The sequence below is a fragment of the Arachis hypogaea genome, chromosome 14, assembly GCF_003086295.3.
Source record: "Arachis hypogaea cultivar Tifrunner chromosome 14, arahy.Tifrunner.gnm2.J5K5, whole genome shotgun sequence".
NCBI classification, from domain to species: Eukaryota; Viridiplantae; Streptophyta; class Magnoliopsida; order Fabales; family Fabaceae; genus Arachis; species Arachis hypogaea.
The window spans coordinates 52,123,728-52,137,703 of NC_092049.1; the positions used below are offsets into that span (position 1 = coordinate 52,123,728).

General features: G+C 37.0%; 1 non-coding gene across 1 annotated transcript; it reads left to right on the forward strand.

Annotated features, from left to right (window-relative positions):
• The first annotated feature begins 247 nt into the window (after nt 1–247).
• LOC112745194 (small nucleolar RNA R71) lies at nt 248–355 on the forward strand. Its single transcript, XR_003173135.1, has one exon. It is a non-coding gene; the product is annotated as a small nucleolar RNA R71 (small nucleolar RNA).
• Nucleotides 356–13,976: the final 13,621 nt, after the last annotated feature.

The following is a 13,976-nucleotide window of genomic DNA, read 5'->3' on the forward strand; positions in this document are numbered from 1 at the left end:
TATTCGGAGCCAATATGGCATTCAGAGTATCAATTTCAAAAACTCCCTTCCTAATAGGTGTCCCATTACTCACAGAATTCCTTTCAGAAGTGTACATAAACTGGTTATTTGCAACCATATCAATGAGTTCTTGAGCTTTTGCAGGCGTTTTCTTTAGGTGGATGGATCCACCTGCAGAATGGTCCAATGACATCCTTGATAACTCAGACAGACCATCATAGAATATATCTAGGATGGTCCATTCAGAAAGCATGTCAGAAGGACACTTTTTGGTCAGTTCCTTGTATCTCTCCCAAGCTTCAAAGAGGGATTCTCCTTCTTTCTGTCAGAAGGTTTAAACATCCACTCTAAGCTTGCTAAGCTTTTGAGGAGGAAAGAACTTGGCTAAGAAAGCCGTGACCAGCTTATCCCAAGAGTTCAGGCTGTCTTTAGGTTGAGAGTCCAACCATACTCTAGCTCTGTCTCTTACAGCAAACGGGAAAAGCTTAAGCCTGTAGACCTCAGGATCAACCCCATTGGTCTCAACAGTATCACAGATCTACAAGAATTCAGTTAAGAACTGAAAAGGATCTTCAGATGGAAGTCCATGAAACTTGCAGTTCTGTTGCATCAGAGAAACTAATTGAGGTTTAAGCTCAAAGTTGTTTGCTCCAATGGCAGGAATTGAGATGCTTCTTCCATGTAAATTGGAATTTGGTGCAGTAAAGTCACCAAGCATCTTCCTTGCATTGTTATTATTTTCGGCCATGTCTCCTTCTTTTTCAAAAATTTCTGTCAGATTTTCTCCAGAGAGTTGTGCTTTAGCTTCCCTTAGCTTCCTCTTCAGAGTCCTTTCAGGTTCAGGATCAGCCTCAACAAGAATGTTCTTATCCTTGTTCCTGCTCATATGAAAAAGAAGAAAATAGAAAAAAAAATTGGAATCCTCTATGTCACAGTATAGAGATTCCTTTCTGTGAGTAGAAGAAAATAGGAATAGAAGATGGAGAATCCAAACACAAGGGTGAGGAGTAGGTTCGAATTCTTAGATGAAGAGGAGTGTTAGTAAATAAATAAATAAATAGAAAGACGTGAGAGATGAGAAGAATAATTCGAAAATAAAAAAAATATTTTAAAATTAAATTTAAAATTCAAAAATTAAAATTGAAGGTGATTTTTGAAAATTAGAAAGAGAGAGTTAGTTAGGTAGTTTTGAAAAAGATAAGAATCAGACAAAAAGATAGGATTAGTTTGAAAAAGATTTGAAAATCAATTTTTGAAAAGATAAGAGGTTAGAAAAGAAGTTAGAAAAGATTTTGAAATTGATTTTGAAAAGATATGATTGAAACTTATTTTGAAAAAGATTTGAAAAAGAAATTTAAAAAGATTTGATTTTGAAATCAAAGTTGATTACTTGACTAACAAGAAACTAAAAGATATGATTTAAAATTTTAAAGATTGAACCTTTCTTACTAGGCAAGTAACAAACTTAAAATTTTAGAATTAATCACATTAACTGCTAATAAGATTTTCGAAAATTATGAAAAAGATTTTTGAAAAATAATTTTGAAAATTTCGAAAATTATGAAAGAAAAATGAGAAAGATTTGATTTTTGAAAAAGATTTGAAAAAGATAGAATTTTTAAATTGCAAATTTGATTTGACTCATAAGAAACAACTAAATTTTAAAAATTTTTGAAAAAGTCAACTCAAATTTTCGAATTTGATGAGAAGAAAAAGGGAAAGATATTTTTTTTTATTTTTGAATTTTTAATGATGAAAGAGAAAAACATCAAAAAGATCAAAACATGAAAATTATGAATCAAAACAAGAAAAATATGCAAGAACACTTTGAATGCAAAGATGAACACCAAGAACACTTTGAATGTCAAGATGAACACCAAGAACTTATTTTTGAAAAATTTTCAAGAAAAGAAAACATGCAAGACACCAAACTTAAAAATTGTTATTCTTTAGACATTAATGTTTCAAGAATGCATATGAAAAACAAGAAAAGACACAAAACAAGAAAATATGAAGATCAAACAAGAAGACTGGCCAAGAACAACTTAAAGATCATGAAGAATGCAATGCATGAATTTTCAAAAATATATTTTAGAAAATTAAAAAGATGCAATTGACACCAAACTTAAAACTTGACTCTAGACTCAAACAAGAAACACAAAATATTTTTGGTTTTATTATTTTATTAAACTTTTTTTTTATTTTTTTCGAAAATTAATTGGGAAAAACGAAAAAGAAGAAAATATTTTTTTTTGTATTTTTCGAAAATAAGAAATAAAAAGCTTCAAATTAAAATAAAATTACCTAATCTGAGCAACAAGATGAACCGTCCGTTGTCCAAACTCGAACAATCCCCGGCAACGGCGCCAAAAACTTGGTGCGCAGAAATCGTGACAGTTCCATTCCTTGGTAACTGCGCTGAAAACTTTATACGCACGTTTATAGTCTCAATTCTTTGTCACAACTTCGCACAACTGAGCAGCAAGTGCACTGGGTCGTCAATGTAATAAACCTTACGAGAGTAAGGGTCGATCCCACGGAGATTGTCGGCTTGAAGCAAGCTATGGTCACCTTGTAAATCTCAGTCAGGCGGATTCAAATGGTTATGGAGATAAAAAGATAAATAAAACGTAAAATAAAGATAGAGGTACTTATGTAATTCATTGGTGAGAATTTCAGATAAGCGTATCGAGATGCTTTCGTTCCTCTGAACCTCTACTTTCCTGCTGTCTTCATCCAACCATTCCTACTCCTTTCCATGGCAAGCTTTATGTAGGGCATCACCGTTGTCAATGGCTACATCCCATTCTCTCTGTGAAAATGGTCCAATGCGCTGTCACTGCATGGCTAATCATCTGTTGGTTCTCGATCATACTGGAATAGGATTTACTATCCTTTTGCGTCTGTCTCTACGCCCAGCACTCGCGAGTTTGAAGCTCGTCACAGCCATCCCTTCCCATATCCTACTCAGAATACCACAGACAAGGTTTAGACTTTCTGGATCTCCAGAATGGCCATCCATGGGTTCTAACTTATACAACAAAGATTCTAATATCTCGGACTCGGTCCCCTGTATTAGATATCTAAGAGATATTCATTCTAGCTTGTTTGCATGTAGAACGGAAGTGTTTGTCAGGCACACGTTCGTAAGTGAGAATGATGATGAGCGTCACATAATCATCACATTCATCATGTTCTTGGGTGAGAATGGATATCTTAGAATAGGAATAAGCTTGAATTGAATAGAAAAATAGTAGTACTTTGTATTAATTCATGAGGAACAGCAGAGCTCCACACATTAATCTATGGAGTGTAGAAACTCTACCGTTGAAAATACATAATTGATAAGGTCCAGGCTTGGCCGAATGGCCAGCCCCCAAAACGTGATCAAAGGATCAAAAGATAACCTAAAGATGATCCAAAGATGATCCATAGATTCTAAATACAATAGTAAAAACTCCTATTTACACTAAACTAGTTACTAGGGTTTACAGAAATGAGTAAATAATGTAGAAATCCATTTCTGGGGCCCACTTGGTGTGTGCTTGGGCTGAGCATTGAGCTTTACACGTGTAGAGGCTTCTCTTGGAGTTGAACGCCAGTTTGTAACATGTTTCTGGCCTTTAACTCCAGAATGCAGCATGGAACTGGCGTTGAATGCCAGTTTCCGTCATTTAAACTCGGGCAAAGTATGGACTATTATATATCTGGATGTCTACTTTCCAACGCAATTGAGAGCGTGCCATTTGGAGTTCTGTAACTTCAGAAAATCCACTTTGAGTGCAGGGAGGTCAGAATCCAACAGCATCTGCAGTCCTTCTTCAACCTCCGAATCTGATTTTTGCTTAAGTCCCTCAATTTCAGCCAGAAAATACCTGAAATCACAGAAAAACACACAAACTCATAGTAAAGTCCAGAAATGTAATTTTTATTTAAAAACTAATAAAAATATACTAAAAACTAACTAAATCATACTAAAAACTATGTAAAAACAATGCCAAAAAGCGTATAAATTATCCGCTCATCAAGCTCGCCTAATACGTGAAATAATTCTTTCAATTTCAGGATCAAATGCGGCTAAGCTCGGATCAGGAAATGAACGTGTCATTCAATGAAAGAAACATATAGCTCATGGTAATAAAATAAAAATAAAAATAAAATATGCAAATCTAATAAAAATATGTACATTAATTTATAATTTAGCACATAATTGCAACTCCCCGTCAACGGCGCCAAAAACTGGTGCGTGGCAGAAGTTAGGCCAATTAAGAGATTATGATATAATAGAACAGCATTGTAAGTATAGCTCCTAACCAGCTAAAATCCGCCTCACCAATTTAGAAGAGTGTCACAAAAATTTAGAATAGAAAAAATACTGGGAGTATGAGTCCCAGGACGTCTCCCAACGAGTTGCAAGGAAGGGTGCTAATTTATTAATTAGGAATTTTCCGAGAGAGTTTTAGTTTGGTTGATAAGAAATTAAATAATTATAAATTAAAGCATTGAAAACTAAGAATGATTATTAATATTCTAGATAAAAAGTCTTCACTGGGGGAATGATTAATTGGAAGTTCTATCCTTGTTGGGGTCTCTTAAGTGTAGTATTAAAAAGGTTGTTGTTTTCACTTAGTTAACCCTTACTAAATAAAGGAAAGTCAAGTGATTGAGCTAACTCTTATTCACAAATCCTAGTCCTCTCCCTTAGGAAGGTTTAGCATTAGTAAATACAGAACTAGCCAACAACTTCCAGTTTAATCAGCACTTAAGCCTTCTAACTCAAGTGTCTCCTTTTAATCAACCCCCATGTCAAGTATGCAGTCTACTCCATTGACATGAATATAACGCTCATAAAAATAATAGAAGAAGACATGATAAATTAAATAAAATAGGGATTCAAAAGTAATTAAAAATAAAAGTAATCCTTTGCACTAACAATTCATGAAAATAATCCAATTACTACTTTAAACAAGAATTAAGAATATGGAATAAATAAAAGAGTAAGTAAGGAAACAAACTAGAATAGTATATTCAACGGAGGTAATGACTCTATAATATCCAAAAGCAAAAGCAATAAACTGGGAATGTAAAGAGAACCTAGAGGAGGAGTAATCCTCTCTAGATTCAGATATAAAAACCTAAAAACTATCCTAATGTATCTAAAACTGTGTTGTCTATTGTGTCAAAGATGTGTGTTGAGTCTCTGCATGTTCTATGGCTTTATTCTGTGTTTCTGGACCGAAAACTGGGTCAAAACGCGGCCCGAAATCACCCCAAGCATTTTCTGTTATTTCTGCAGATCGCGCAGGTCAAGCGTACACGTCATCCACGCGTTCGCATCATTCAGCGATTTTCCTTGTCACGCGTACGCGTCGTCCACGCGTTCACGTCATTCGTGCAAACTCCAATCCACGCGTACGCGTCAAGCACGCGCACGCGTCGGTGTTCGCTGGTTATCTCCTTAGTTTCTTGTGTTCCTTCCATTTTTGCAAGCTTCCTCTCCATTCTCTAAGCCATTCCTGCCCTATGAAGCCTGAAACACTTAACACACGGATCACGACATCGAATGGTATAAAGGAGAATTAAAATATACTAATTAAAGATCTATAGAAAGCAAGTTTTCAACCATAAAACAATACTAGGAAGGAAAATGTAAAATCATGCAATTAGTATGAATAAGTGGGTGAAGACTTGATGAAACCACACAACAAAACACAACATAAACCATAAAATAGTGGTTTATCAGTTAACTAAGTAGAACAACAGCCAATTATTATTAATCTTTGGGAAACCAACAAGGATAGAACTTCCGATTAATCTCCTCCTAGTCAAGGCTTCTTAATCTTGACTAAATAAAATCTCTCGTTCATTTCTGATGACAAGTCATCTTAGCCTAGTTTCACTAGCCTTTTTCTTTTGTTTTCAATTGAATTATGCACTTTCTTGAGCCAAAAGCAAGCCAATTGTGTAGATTTTCATGTTTCCTTTGATATAATCAACCATGTATGAATTCATGCTATTTCATGAGGTTTTATGCTATAAATGTCACATATTATGAAAGAATGACTATCTCATGATTTTGAGCATAGCTTTGATGTGTTTGGTTGATTAATGATAGGTGAAGAAAGCTTGGAGAAAGGTTGATGCAAGAAGGAATGACTAGGAGGAATGACTTGAGTCTTGAATTAATTATGAACCAGGAAGCAAAAGCTAGAGCAAAAGTTAGCCCCTAACTTTTTGGCTAACTTTTGGCATGAAAAACACTCCCCGGATGCACCAAAAGTTTGCGCCAATGTTAGACCCTAACTTTTTGGCTAACGTTGGCGCTTGAAAAACTCCCTGGGCTAGCAAAAGTTTGCGCCAACGTTAGCCCCTAACTTTCTGGCTAACGTTGGCGCCATGAATAACTAAGGGGAGGCCAACGTTGGAGCAAAAGTTAGACCCCTAACTTTTGCCCCAACGTTGGTATCAGCAAAACAAGGGTGCTGATGTGAAAAGTTGGAGCAAAAGTTAGACCCTAACTTTTACTCCAACTTTTACTCAAGCTTTCATGATTCCAACCTGGTTCAATTCGGTTCTTCTCCAAACTCCAAGAGCAATCAACCAAGGCCTCTCTCAACCCAATTCCACCAAGAGCAAAGGCCCAATTGAAGGCTTGAAGACCATTTGAAGAAAGTGTATAAATAGATTAGAATTTAAGTTTTAGAGGAGTTTTTCCTTGGAGTTTTCAGAGAGCTTTCTTTTCTGGTTGATTGAGAGCTCACTTTTACATTTCTTAGCATTGTTGTTTTAATTCAAGAGAATTTGGGAGGAGAATTAATCTCTCTTCTTCCTTGTTCTTGCCCAGCACTCTTTACTTTTCTTGTCTTGGATTTTAGGTGGAGAATTGAAGAAATTCTGTTTCAATCTCACCTTGGAATCTTGTTTAATTTTCTGCTTAATTGAATTTCAGTTTCGGTTAATTGTTCTTCATCTACTTTCTTTGAAATTTACAATTTCTTTTGCAATTGTTCTTGTTGGATCTAGGAAGGCATTGAGATCTAGACTTGGTTTTCTAGTCTCTTGGGTCCTGAGATCTGGATTTCCCATTTCCCATTCCCTGTTTACTGTTTTTATGCTTATTTACATTTCTGTTTTAAGATCCAGTTTGATTCAAGACATCCTTTACTTCTCTGTTGGTTGCAATTTACTTTTCCTTGTTTAATTTCTGCAAATCCAACTCCCAATTCCCTTTACAATTCAAGCCATTTACATTTCTTGCACTTTAAGATTCTGCAATTTACATTTCTTGCGTTCTAAGTTTCTGCCATTTAATTTCTTGCTCTTTAAGATTCAGCACTTTAAATTCCAGTTCTCTTTAATTTCATGCAATACACCCATTTCCTTTACTTTCTATGCAATTTAAATTCTGCAAATCACAAATCTCTCAACCAAATCTTGATTCGCTTGACTAAATCAACCACTAAACTAAAATTGCTCAATCCTTCAATCCCTGTGGGATCGACCTCACTCCCGTGAGTTATTATTACTTGATGCGACCCGGTGCACTTACCGGTTAGATATGGGTGTTTTGGAGAAATTCATTTCTCAGCGAAAATATCCCATCAAGTTTTTGGCGCCGTTGCCGGGGATTGACTAGATTGACAATGATTAAGTGAAGTGGTGATCTAGATCTAGCATTTTTATTTTCTGTTCCATTAATTTTCAATTAACCCACTAACTGTTTGAATTTTTGCTTAAGCTAACTAAAACTTCATTCTAGCAGTAGATTGAAGTGTCATTAGTTTGTGTGTTTCTTATGTTCTGCTTGTATGTCAGGTACAAGAAGAAATACACCCATCTTTCATGAACAAGACGAAAGAACTCTTAGAAGGTTAAGAAGAGCTGAAAGAGGGAAAAATATTGTTGGAGAAGAGGAATCAGAAGAAGAATTCCAAGATATGGAGGAACATTCAACTAATCCACCAGGTGGAGCAGACAACAACAATAACAATCCACCTCAGAGGAGAGTTTTAGCTTCCTATACTTTTGCAAATCCTAGACATTGTGGAAGTAGCATCTTAACTCCAAATGTCAATGCAAATAATTTTGAGCTAAAGCCACAACTCATCACTTTGGTTCAAAATAATTGCTCTTTTGGTGGAGGACCACTTGAAGATCCGAACCAACACCTATCCACTTTCTTGAGGATTTGTAACACTATTAAAACTAATGGTGTGTCTCCTGACAGCTACAAGCTATTGCTATTCCCATTTTCTCTCAGAGACAAGGCCACTCAATGGTTGGAATCCTTTCCAAGAGACAGTATCAACAATTGGGATGATTTGGTAACCAAGTTCCTTGCCAAATTTTACCCACCGCAAAGGATCATAAGGTTGAAGACTGAGGTACAAACATTTACACAAATGGAGGCTGAACCCATCCATGAGGCATGGGAGAGATACAAGGCTCTAATCAGGAAATGTCCTCCTGAAATGTTCACTGAGTGGGATAAGCTGCAGAATTTCTATGAGGGCTTAACATTGAAATCTCAAGAAGCTTTGGATCATTCAGCTGGAGGTTCCTTGCAACTCATGAAAACTGCAGAGGAAGCTCAAAATCTCATTGATATGGTGGCTAACAACCAATATTTCTTTGCTCATCAAAGAAACCGCCAACCATCACAAAGAAGAGGAGTAATGGAGCTAGAAGGAGTGGACTCAATCTTGGCTCAAAACAAGATGATGCAGCAGCAAATTCAACAATAATTTGAGCAAATGGCCAAGAGGATTGATAGTCTCCAAGTTGCAGTAGTTAACACTAGCCAACCATCATCCACATGGGGGCAAAATGAAGAAACTCAAGAAGAACAACAAGAAGAGCAAGTACAGTATATGCACAACCAAGGACCAAATGAAGTGTATGGTGATACATACAATCCATCCTGGAAGAACCATCCAAACCTCAGATGGGGAGATAATCACACCTAAAACCAACAACGATGGCAGAAAAACTCAAACCAAAACAACCCAAGAAGCAACCAAAACCACAACCAGCAGCAGACTAACCAAAACCCCTACAGAAAACCTCAAAACAACTACCCCAACCCCAACCAGTACCAATATAATAACCAACCCACCAACCAAAATGCCTACCATCCACCACCCACATCTCATAACCCACCTCAAGTATCACCTGAAGCCCAGAGAATCACTAACTTGGAGGCCGTGATAGACAAAATGTTGAAACACCAGGAAATGACAACCAAGAATCAAGAAGCATCCCTGAAGAGCCTAGAGAGACAGATGGGGCAAATCTCCAAGCAGATTTCTCTTGAGAGACCCTCAAGCTCTCTGCCGAGTGACACAATCCCAAATCCTAAGGAAGAATGCAAGGCAATACAATTAAGGAGTGGGAGAACATTGATGAGCAACAATGACACTACTAAGAAGCAAGTAGAGAGCAGCAAAAGACCAATAGAAGAGGAACAGCCAACACACACAGAGGAAGCCAATGATGATGATGCAATGGCAAGCAAGGAAGCTTCAAAGCAAACTCAAGCAAAGGAGGAACAATCAAAAATTCCAAAAAAAGGGAATGAAGCAGTTGAAGAGCCAACCAAGAATCAAAAGCAACAAGTAGAGAAAACCTTTGTACCTCCACTGCCATATCCCCAGAGGTTCAACAAAGAAACCAAGGACCAGTATTTTCACAAGTTCCTTGAAACTTTCAAAAAGCTGGAAATCAATATTCCTTTTGCTGAAGCACTTGAGCAAATGCCTCTGTATGCCAAGTTTTTGAAGGAGCTTATCAACAAGAAAAGAAGTTGGCATGAGAAGGAAACCATACTGCTCACTGAGGAATGTAGGGCTTTGATTCAAAAAGGGTTTCCCCCTAAGCTTGAAGATCCAGGGAGCTTCTTGCTATCTTGCACCATTGGGGAATTAACCATCACTAAAGCAATGTGCGATCTAGGAGCAAGTATCAACTTAATACCATCCTCCTTGGTAAAAAAGTTGCATATAGAAGAAGTTAAACCAGTACAAATATCTCTAGAGCTAGTAGATAAGTCAACAGTATACCCCAGGGGTATGATTGAAAACCTTCTGGTCAAGGTGGACAATTTCATATACCCTGCAGATTTTGTAGTTCTAGATTCAGAAGGGGATGATGGTGACTCTATTATTCTGGGAAGGCCATTCTTGGCCACTGCTAGAGCTATCATAGACATAGAGGAAGGAGAATTAACTCTCAGAATGCATGACAAGAGTGTCACTCTGAAGGTGTTACCAGAAGCACAGTTTGGTAATGAGAAGAAAAACTATATGGAACTTGACAAGGAAGAATCACAGTTAAAGGAAGAAAGCAACAAGGCGATTCACAACAACATCCCAAGGCAAAAGATTGTGCAAACTGATGAAGAAGTCCAAGAGAATATTGGAGTATTAGCCACTGAAAGGATAAAAGATCCCCAAGGTAAGCCTACAGCCAGAAAAGAAAGGTCAACAAAAGAAAGGATGAAACGCAGAAACAAAACAAAAAGGGGTTTGAAGAACAGGAAGATTCCAACAGAGGGGCTTTCCAAAGGTGACAAAGTGCAATTGATATATCAACAACTGGGAGCAAGCCGACAGACTGATGACTATTACAATGTCAGCAACATACTCTCGTTGGAACATGCTGAAATTGAACACCAGAGAACAAAGAGGAGGATCACAGTCAGGGGAGACAAGTTGAGGCACTACAACCCTCAACCACCATAAAAGAAAGCTCCAATGTCAAGCTAGTGACAATAAAAGAGCGCTTGTTGGGAGGCAACCCAACCTGAGGTAGTTTTCTTTTCATAGCTTTTTCAATAAAAATGTTGAATAATTGATATGTATTGCAAGGAGCTAAGTTTGGTGTTGCACACCAAAAACAACTTAAGGAAGAATGGAGGATTCTAAGTTTGGTGTTCTACCAAAACCTCATTCAAAAGCACATTCTAACCTCCTGCACATTGTTAGCTCCAAGCAATCGAACAGATTATTCAACCACTTAACTGCTTTTTAGCCTTAACTTCATAACCTTTAGCAAGGGCACAAGATTTTGCCTAGAGTTAACCTGCTGTATCCAGAGAAGTGGCAAGAACTTAAGTTTGGTGTCCCCACACCAAATTAAATCCACAAGCCACACTCAATTCATGCATACTAACTGGTCATCTAAGAGATTGAGAAGCAAGCAACTTTTGAGAAGTATGCAGGGAATTCACCACCATTTGAAGACACTATGCATCATAACTCAAAAGGGCACAACAGAAGGAAGGACAAAGGAACTGCAAACCAATAGGTTGTATTTACACTTAACTCTTACTGTTGAAAAATGTTTTGACTTGTGTTTTGTTAAAGTGTTCATCTAATACAAGTAGAATCACTCTTAGAATAAGTAAGCTAGTCTATATGTGTGCTTGTGTGTTTACTTTCACTGAACAAAAAGCATGCTTTGTCCCCTGCATTTTCAATTCAACAAAAGAAATGTTTGAATGTGAAGTGAGATAGTTCTCTGTTAGATAGAAGTAAAATAAAAGTAAGTGGTGGTATGTGTGTGATTGTATAATAGCTCACCTTTAATGAATAAGAACACTAGGATGTCTCCTCCTAAGTGGAGAGTAGCTACTGTCTATGAATCTCAATTGAATAAAAATCCTTGGTTAGAAAGAAAAACAAAAAGAAAGAAAAAAAAAGAGGGGAGAAAAAGAAATAGCCAAGAAGTGGCCGAACAAAAGAAAAACAAAAAGAAACAAAGCTGGACACCAATAGCTTGAACCTTAGAATATATGCCTGTGGTGTCTTTGTATTAGGATCTGCTTGGATTATTAAGCTCTTTGGAGTGCATCAACACTTGATGACTTGGGTTAACTAACCCGGGATCATCAGCTGAAAGTGCACTATCAAGAACAACCTAACTACAAGGCATTTAGTAGCCCAAAAAGGTGCTGGGCATCAATGTTCTAAGAAGGAATGTGAGCCAAGTGTCTATAGTGAATAATGTGTCAAGTATAAAGAAAAGGAAATGAACTTGCTACACATGACACTCAAATAAAGCTCATGAACAAGATAACAGCCAAGGATAAAGGAATAATGAGAGGTCATAGCAGTATGTTACTTGAAGCTTGAAAGAGGCTTTCTAGGCTTAAGAGTCAATAAGAGGTGAGTGTGTACATATCCACATAAAACCCCATGAAATATCAATAACACTCTACTAGCATGAACATCCTCTCCCATTTCATTCTTTCTTCTCAATAAATCATTTCTTGCTTGGGGACAAGCAAGCTTTAAGTTTGGTGTTGTGATGACAAGTCATCTTAGCCTAGTTTCACTAGCCTTTTTCTTTTGTTTTCAATTGAATTATGCACTTTCTTGAGCCAAAAGCAAGCCAATTGGGTAGATTTTCATGTTTCCTTTGATTTAATCAACCATGTATGAATTCATGCTATTTCATGAGGTTTTATGCTATAAATGTCACATATTATGAAAGAATGACTATCTCATGATTTTGAGCATAGCTTTGATGTGTTTGGTTGATTAATGATAGGTGAAGAAAGCTTGGAGAAAGGTTGATGCAAGAAGGAATGACTAGGAGGAATGACTTGAGTCTTGAATTAATTATGAACCAGGAAGCAAAAGCTGGAGCAAAAGTTAGCCCCTAACTTTTTGGCTAACTTTTGGGCAAAAGCTGGAGCAAAAGTTAGCCCTTAACTTTTTGGCTAACTTTTGGCATGAAAAACACTCCCTGGATGCACCAAAAGTTTGCGCTAACGTTAGCCCCTAACTTTTTGGCTAGCGTTGGCGCTTGAAAAACTCCCTGGGCTAGCAAAAGTTTGCGCCAACGTTAGCCCCTAACTTTCTGGCTAACGTTGGTGCCATGAATAACTAAGGGGAGGCCAACGTTGGAGCAAAAGTTAGACCCCTAACTTTTGCCCCAACGTTGGTATCAGCAAAACAAGGGTGCTGATGTGAAAAGTTGGAGCAAAAGTTAGACCCTAACTTTTACTCCAACTTTTACTCAAGCTTTCATGATTCCAACCCGGTTCAATTCGGTTCTTCTCCAAACTCCAAGAGCAATCAACCAAGGCCTCTCTCAACCCAATTCCACCAAGAGCAAAGGCCCAATTGAAGGCTTGAAGACCATTTGAAGAAAGTGTATAAATAGATTAGAATTTAAGTTTTAGAGGAGTTTTTCCTTGGAGTTTTCAGAGAGCTTTCTTTTCTTGTTGATTGAGAGCTCACTTTTACATTTCTTAGCATTGTTGTTTTAATTCAAGAGAATTTGGGAGGAGAATTGATCTCTCTTCTTCCTTGTTCTTGCCCAGCACTCTTTACTTTTCTTGTCTTGGATTTTAGGTGGAGAATTGAAGAAATTCTGTTTCAATCTCACCTTGGAATCTTGTTTAATTTTCTGCTTAATTGAATTTCAGTTTCGGTTAATTGTTCTTCATCTACTTTCTTTGAAATTTACAATTTCCTTTGCAATTGTTCTTGTTGGATCTAGGAAGGCATTGAGATCTAGACTTGGTTTTCTAGTCTCTAGGGTCCTGAGATCCGGATTTCCTATTTCCCATTCCCTGTTTACTGTTTTCATGCTTATTTACATTTCTGTTTTAAGATCCAGTTTGATTCAAGACATCCTTTACTTCTCTGTTGGTTGCAATTTACTTTTCCTTGTTTAATTTCTGCAAATCCAACTCCCAATTCCCTTTACAATTCAAGCCATTTACATTTCTTGCACTTTAAGATTCTGCAATTTACATTTCTTGCGTTCTAAGTTTTTGCCATTTAATTTCTTGCTCTTTAAGATTCAGCACTTTAAATTCCAGTTCTCTTTAATTTCATGCAATACACCCATTTCCTTTACTTTCTATGCAATTTAAATTCTGCAAATCACAAATCTCTCAACCAAATCTTGATTCGCTTGACTAAATCAACCACTAAACTAAAATTGCTCAATCCTTCAATCCCTGT